At 38.2% G+C, this 8,639-nt stretch overlaps 1 protein-coding gene across 1 annotated transcript in view; it reads left to right on the top strand.

Moving 5' to 3' along the window:
• The first annotated feature begins 686 nt into the window (after nucleotides 1–686).
• The window catches only part of LOC124220673 (synaptic vesicle glycoprotein 2C), a 49,911-nt gene continuing 41,958 nt past the window's right edge, over nucleotides 687–8,639 (top strand). The window contains exon 1 of the mRNA XM_046629908.2: nucleotides 687–871. The gene's annotated coding sequence lies outside the window, so the exon portion shown is untranslated. The remainder of the gene's footprint in view (nucleotides 872–8,639) is intronic.

Here is an 8,639-nt window from a genome sequence, read left to right as displayed (position 1 = left end):
GTATTATGTGTCGCCAAAATTGGGCCCGATTGCGTCAGTTGCATCTCTGAAGTCGGCTAGATTTCCGGCCAAACTGTAACCACCCACGCATCGTGAGCGGTCGCCTTACCTGAGGCCGACAGACAACCCAGGGATCATCAGCGATTACGAGAGAGTCCTTAGGGCGATGTGAAAAACGGGCGTCGATGTTCGCAGAGTCGCAGAGGGGTACCTATAAGGGATACGCATAATCAAAAGTATCGTCATCCGGGCGTAAACAGCGTTCGATATATTTAAGGGGAGCTCATGACACTGGATTCGGGCTACTTTTCTTACCGTCTCATTCATGATACGATAATGCAGCAATAGAATGATTGCCCGCGGCGGGCAGTGACTAAAGTGGATAAAGCCTTTACAGTGCCACTAGTTTAAATCGAGCGGGGCTCAGGGCTGCGCCTATGGGAGCCCTGCCTCTCTCCTTCCTGAGACGGCGGAAACGGAAAAAGCGCGGGAATCGGGCGGTGAGAAAACACCCTCCGAAGTCACTCGAGGCTCGACGCCGCCACTTGAGGAGACCGCGCGGGATTTCGGAACGCAATTCAAACGCCGCGCGGGCTTTTCGAAGGGCCGACAAGCCGCCGGCCCTGTCTGACGTCCTCGAGAGGTGGCTTCGGCCACCAGATTGACAGACGCTCTTGTCGCGAACCGACCGAACCCCTTCAGTTATTTAGTCACCACGTACGGTACCTATCGACGCTTTGCCAGGTCGCAGGCTGTCCACGTCGGGAAAGTGTGCTCTATAACGGAAATCTACCTATCGAGGCGCCCTTTGTCCTCTATGAGTGAGCTTCTGCTACAGTACTATCCCTTCAAGGCAAGATATTATGATTAGGTGAGTAGCCTCGAGCCCCGTTTAAACAGCCACTTTACACACGAGGCTGAAGCTTGCAGCCAGAGTTAACAGCCAAACGTGTTAAACTTTTTGGGAATAGACCGATGCAGTTCCGTTTTATCATCATAATTCTACATCAGTGTCGGGGGTTCAAGATTTTTCGCAAGATTTTGATTTTCGTACTTCATTACCTTACGTGAATGCATATTAGGACGTTTCGCTGCTAATTCTGGCTGTTAGCTTCACCTTGTCAATTTATCTCCTTTTTATACGTTTTCATTTCTTGTACGTCGGTCCTCTAATTTTAATCAATTCTCTGAATCTAATTGGAAGCTAGAAGAAATCAAATTTTCTTTGAAAAATAGGGGAAAACACATATCGAGACACGTTATCTATCCAGTCATTTAGTCGAACGAATGCTTCTTTTTTTTCTCGTGAAATCGAACAACGATTCGATCAACGAAAATTTTGACGAGGCCTCTGATTATAAAAAATTAGCAACGATTTCTGGGAAGTGGCGATACTTAGTCTTCAGCAGAATAACACGATCCTTTGCCTGACTTTACTCCTATCGTATAATTAGAAAAACAATTTTTTTATCAAACTCACCCTGACGGGTGCAGGTTTTTAGCGGGAAATTGCAAGACTTGAAACGTTTTTGAAATATCTTACTGACTTCAAATCATGAAACATGTAAACAAAATTGTTCATTCCCAATCATGATGATTAGCAACTTACGCGTATCCGAGGAATAAACTTTGTACGTTCAGAACGAAATCGTGTGAAAATAGATTTTTCGTAGAATATTTCGATTTTTACTACTTCGGAATCCCAACGAACAAAATCGACTTGAAGGAAATTCTTTTTTCGCGATAGCAAAAAAATTCTAAATTATGATCAGAATTTAAGTACTAAAACATAAATTTTTAAATACACAATTGATCACACTTTTTGTGCACTAGATCTGATTTTTTCTTTCAACCTCAAATAGACTGTTTCGAAGAATGATGAAATCGAAAACGTGAATATTGGGGGAAAAAATTCATCTTGTGCCAGCAACCACGATTTTCTTCCACGAGAACTGTTATTTCGCACAGATTTTTCTTGTTACAAATTGGAATAATTTCGGAGGTGAAAATCTTTTCAACGTTCGAGAAGACGGTTTGATGACTAAATTTTGTGCATTTTTTACACGTACGAAATGTGATCCGAGTCGGTTATTCGTCTCAAGTGTCAAAAAGCTGAACGTATAAATCTACGTGATCACCTTATCAATTTAGCAGTTCCTCTCGCTCAAAACCTTAACTCATTCCAACCTGCTCATCACTGGTTAAAGGCCCGGTTGATAGTCACGTGAATTCTTATTAATGCATACGCACAAGTTGTCACCGGAAGATTATCAACTTGGGAGACAAAACGTGATAAAACCATTCTTGGGTCATTTTTTCCACCTCTCTCTCTCACTCTCACTCTCTCTCTCTCTCTCTCTTTCTTGTTCCGTTTCTTTACTCGCCGTCACCAACTGCCCCGCAGTAATCAAGTAATTCAGGATTTAAATCTAGATGGACAGTTGAAACGTGCGTGTTAGGGCCAGAGTGTCAGGGGCGAATTGGTATTGAAAGTGAAGAGCTTGCGACCGCGCTTGGCCTCGTATAACGCATCACGATAGCCAAGAGAACGCAGATGAAACTATACATCGCGTTTTAAAAATTCCATCAATATTTTTTAAGATTTTGCACGGTCTTGCGCAAAAGTTGCAATTTTCAAACCTGCAAATTTGAGATTCAACACAAGTGGTTACGTTTCTTGACGAAATTTTTCAAAACGTCTAGTTGCTAGATATTTTTTTTAAATTGCAAAAATGCGTATCCTTAGCATCGAGAACCGTTGTAATATATTCAAGGGTGTAAAATGCTGTGATGTGAAAGTTGCGCCATTCTTAAGTAAAGGTAGAAAAATCCAATTGGTTCAATATGAAATATTGAACCAAATTACGCCCAATTCATCTCCGACTCTTTAAGTCTCTATACCGCTGCAATTTATAATATATTAGGTATACCGATCAACAGTGGTTTCATTGGCTTCGATATTTGAGTGGTCTTAAACAGATTTAATGTCATCGACCCTGATGGTAAGAGTAATTTTTCGAAATTCGCTCTACTTATTTATTTTATCGACATTTTCGTACGTGACGCGAAAAAGCGATATTTAGATGCAAAATTTGATGATCCTTCTTAATGTCTAAAGTTTACGAACAAAATACTATCAATGACTTTTGTTGTACTTAATTTATTCATACAAAAGTGAAAAGAATATAAACAATATAACGCTTTTCAGAAACTTCTCTTATAAGCTTTTGATTTACAAAATTTTTGGGACCTATGACTTTACAGAGTCCAGCAGTAATCCAGCGTCACGTGACTATCCCACCGACCCTGAAGCAAATCATTCCTACATCACTCTCAAATCCTGGCGAAAGCTTCAACATCTACCTTCCGTGTTCATTTGCAAAACCTACCGAAACTATCCCATCTCCCACTATTCTCATAATTCTACAGTAAGATAAAAGCTAGAGCCAATCTGATATAATCGTGATATTATTAATAAACTCTACGTTCTCAAACACCAAAATTAAGGCAGTAAAAAAATTCTTTTTTCTTCGCGAGCTGTGTTATAAACAGTGCAAAGACCTATTGAATACCAGCTTTTGCGATAGCAGATATAATAATACCTTGCAACTGCCAGATGTTGGAGTAACTGGGTACCTACTGAGAAATTGTGCAACAGTTGCGAACCAGCTGTATAATATCAGTGATACTACGCGTACCGGCATATTGGGTGATACTTTCTACTACGTCGTAACAGTTTGATGCTTGGGTTGTTTTCCGTTCTTTTTTCGTACATTTCACCTAACACCTAAGTATGTATGTTTTACATCCGCTGTACAAACACGCGACGTGAATCTCGCGCACGAGGACGTTTACTCTGGGTGTAGAGATCGCAGTTAGCTTCGAAGTCTGGAAGATAAGAGAGACTCGATTCTGCAGAACTGCGCGGAGAGGTTTGCATCAGATGACAACGTGATTATGAGATTCTAAAAAATACGATGGAATCGACGGAGAGATAACGGGTAGGGAAGAATCCATGTTTCAAGTACTGACTCATCCGTTGGCAAAAATAGTAAATTATCAAGCGACGCTCCCAGAATCTTAGTCCGATCAAAATACGTAGATATGAATGAAAAATATTCCGGATGTCGCTGCGTTTTTGAGTACAAGGGTTTTTGAGCTGCATAGCTGGCGTTAGAGAAAACGGCAAGATTTAAAGTTTTTTGCGTTTTTCGCAAAAATTGCTATTCGTAGACGAAAAATGATTTGACCGTCGCGTAGAGCGAAAAACTCTACAACGAATTATATTCTCAAATGTCGGAAATGAAGTTGGATAAGAAATTGAGAAAAAAAAAATTATTTCACCAAAATTCCCGAGATACCGTCGATACATAGAACGTCATTTTTCTTAACTTTTTAATCCGACTCCATTTCCGATATGTAAGGACATAATTCGATGTAGAATTTTCCACTCTGCACGATCGTCAAAACATTTTTCATCTATGAATAGCAATTTTTGAGGAAAACACAAAAAACGTCAAGTTTTGCTGTTTTGCAGTTATATCCCGAATATTTTTAATACAGACCTATTTTGACTGGATTAGTCTAATGCCCGGTTTAATGCGTGGCATATGAGTGATGACAACTCGTTCCTAATATAGATAGCTACATACTCACATGTATCACATGTTAATTAACTTGAACGCGAATAACGTTAGCAATCGCAAATTGGTCCACGATGATGTTATTGATGATATTTAAAGTACAAAATTTTCAACTGTTGTGTGAAATGAATTTTCGTAAAGCTTGTAAAAATAGGATTCGAGAAGGTATAATAAATACAATCTACATGAACACTTTTGAAATGGTGAAAGAATGTAAAGGATAAAAATTTTACTGTTAAGGGCAAGAATGGATGAAGGAAATGACGTGAAACAAGACAACAACGGTAATCATCAATTATTTCGACGGGAATGTTCGAATGGTAGAAATGTAACAAAAATTATATTAAGGATGGTAAGAAGAATGTCCGAAAATGTTGGAAAATTTGGAAATCAGAAGACGAGGCTCATCCTTCAAGTTTATCGCATTACAATGTTAAAATTCTTTCTTTTCAGCGACCATTCTTGTTCTCATTTGCAGTATTAAAAAGAAGAGAATCATTCATATCACAACCATAACGGTTTTACCCATATATGTAGGTAGGTATATGCCGAATGCCTCAGATCAGTCGACGTTCAATGTACACATATAATATATTATACCTTATAATACCGAGCGATTGGCCGCTACCCGATGCTTACAACATATTCTTCGAGAATTCTATCTATATCATCTGTGTTCTATTGAGCCATGCTATGTAAATTTCTCATTAATTTGCATAACGGTATGTATTATACTAGCGTATGATAACCTGACGTTAAAACTGTAGACCACATCTGTTGTCAAGGAACGGGTCAAGGCTGCGGGAGAAGTATACAACCGAAGTAAAGAAAAAGCCTAAACAAAGAAAAACTACCAGGGAGTAAAAAAATGGCAATAATTTATTACAACAGCAACAACAATACAACAATATTTATATTTATTATAATAATAATTCTGTCGAATTGCATTCCGGTTATGCGCGGTTATGTATTGTAAATGGTGAGCAAATGGTGAAAGTCAAACAAGCTGAGCGACTGGATATGCGCGCGCAGGTTTTGTCGTCTGGTCATGCAGGCTGGCCAACGCAAACTTCAACTACCACACTCGTCGTACAAAGGTTATTAAAAAGACGTTGCAAATTCTTTCGGAGTAAAAATTTCTCAAGTAATCGATGCAGTGACTCGAGGAGGCTTCGCGACACTGGTCTCTGTAACAACTGGATGTTTAACTAGCCTCCTCGTCCTGAGTCGGTTAGAAGTAAAGGAAATCGACACCAGCGCTTCAATAGCTTAAATGGAACTAACGAGTCACGTGACTCGCCAGAACTGACAGCACGTAAACGTTCCTGCAGAAACGGGGTTTTGTTGGTTTTGTATGAAAATCGAGAAAATACATTCGTCAATGCATTTTTTCAAGTAAGTATCTAATGAAAAGAGGAAAGACATTGTCATTTTGTAGACGAGGCGCATGAATTCAAACTTTCCCACGTTGCACCATGTGACTAAGTCTGTTTATGACGGGCTATTACCCACGTGACTCGTTAGTTCAACTTCAGGTATTGCGGCGCTAGTGTCGGTTTTTGGAGCTTCTAATCGACATAAGAAGCCATGCGCTGAAAGCATAAGAGTCAGTCATCCAGTTAGTACAGAAATCAGTGCTTTGCAAAGTTTTATTGCTAACTGAGCGATCAGGCATAATCATCCGATGACCGCTACGAGTCATCGTAACAACATAACCTCAATTCGCTGCTTTACGCCCAAGAGTTTGACAGCTCATACCTCGTTTTGACTAATTGTAAGTTGGTATATCTCTCTTGCGGATGAAAATATTGCCGCGGCATGAACTCGCCCACCGATAGATTTCAATTATCTTACGCATGCACGTTAGAGGTCACTCACAATCAGCTGCTAACTTTCATCGTTTTCTCTCGTCAGGTTTAATCGCCTGGTTAGTTTTTACACGTGCGAAGACTTATTCCGTCAATACAAGGAATCGAGCAGATGATTATTAGTCCGAAAAAAAGAATTTTTTTTATCACATATTCTTTTTCTGTTTCATGCTTTTACCAGTTTCTCGAACTTTTTTTAAGTCATACTATTTTCCTAAAAATTGAAGCCTCATTCTTCGCTTGAGCAAATACGATAAGCACCATCCGCAGTTATATTTGAGGCACTATAATTATACTGTCATTTATTATTGTGGGAATAAAGTGTGGATCGGGATGGTAAATGAATCAAGTATACTTCACTGTAGCTATACGTGATAAGTATTATCGAACTGTATTTGTCGACGGTGACTAGAAGTCACTGGTGCTAAGGGGTAAAATCAGAGAGATGTTTTCTCACTATCGTAATCAATGTGTATTTCTAGCTCGTTACAGAAAATACACCTAGAGGTATGTATGTATGTATATGCTGTAGGCCGTTGAACGCTGTCGGATTAAAAGTATTGTTTATACGTGGATGAAATATGGGTGCACAAGTGTATTTTAAATAATTCGTTACCATAGCGAATATACATACTTATGTGGCACAAGTTTTCGAATATAACGACAGTAGCGACAAATAAAAAAAGGTAATAATTTTGATGTTCTTTTCGAAAAATTACTTATGCCTCAAAGCTTTTGGAAAACATGAAAAATGAAACTTTCAGTATAAATTACTTAAATGTCAAACATATCTGACCGTCTTTTGTTTTTTTGTTTCTTTTTTTTTTTAGTTTTTTATTTTATTTAAAAAAAATACGCGAATCTGCAGCCACGTGAAATTTGACTTACAAACCGATGGAGAAAAACATACCTTTCCTATACGCCTCGAACTATAATTAAAGGTAGAATTTGCTGATTTTTGGGGAGAGAGAGAAAAGAGAATATTATACACGGAATGTACGTTGCACGTCAAAAATGTGAACATAATTTTCTATATGTATACATATGTGTTTGACGACGAGTCGTGAAGAGTAGGTACAGGGCGGTATAATCATGCTTACCGAGGTTGGGCTGTTCTGCAATTATCAGGGAAACTTAAACTGTTAACGATGGTGTTTAGCAGGTCTGTTTTCTATAAATAGCATTAGTAACCACTTATCTTCGCACACTTATGTACGTACATGCATCGCGGCGAGAGCTTACAGCCCAGAGTTTTTTCAGCTCCATCGAGACATAGCTCATTCTCACACAGCTGTCTGTTAGTCGATGGAAAAATACGCAACTTAATTTCACATAATATTTGCGAAAGCTTTGATTGGAAGGTTTGAAGCCCAGATAAACGTTGGTATGAATAATATATGAAATTGGTAGTGACACAATATGTGAAAAATGTTCAAATTTTTACGTCACACATTCCGCAGATGTTCAATATCTATTTAAAGAGTAGCACAAGTATTCGTCGATGATTAAAATTATACATTCTTGATCGGAATATTTAAAATGGCTATTCAATCTCCGTACAATTAGTGTCTGCAATTTATAACCGATAGAAAATGTGTCGGGCTTTACACATTAAAATGTACAGCGCTTCTTAGATATACAGAGTCGTTGTAAAATAACCCATCTATTTTTATAATCAATAATTTATTATTAGCTGTTAAATGAAGTGTTTAAAATAAGAAAATCAGCTGGCACTATTTGCATGACTGAAAACGTAACCTGACTCTCAAATTTTCTCAGAATCTTTTTTACAACGCCTTATAGAAACTCAGCCCGTTCCTAAATATGTTTCTTGAACTAAACTTGATGTAACATATTTATTGACAAAGGTTGCCCTTATCGTGGAAAATGGTGAAATTTTTTCATTTATGTTCCAATTTTCACACATACGATATTTGCAGAAACATTGAAGAGAATTTTCAAATTTGATATGCGACGACCAAACATTTTTTAATGCTTCATTTGAGACTATCTACAAAAGTTAAAGTTTGACGAAATCTGTGAAATCTTCTGACGTTTTTCCGAAAGTCATAAAATCACATGGAATCCTGTGAAATTTCGTAAAATTATACATATGAATTTCCCTCGA

This window comes from Neodiprion pinetum, chromosome 5, assembly GCF_021155775.2.
Source record: "Neodiprion pinetum isolate iyNeoPine1 chromosome 5, iyNeoPine1.2, whole genome shotgun sequence".
Classification (NCBI taxonomy): Eukaryota; Metazoa; Arthropoda; class Insecta; order Hymenoptera; family Diprionidae; genus Neodiprion; species Neodiprion pinetum.
This window is presented reverse-complemented; position numbering and strand designations above follow the sequence as displayed.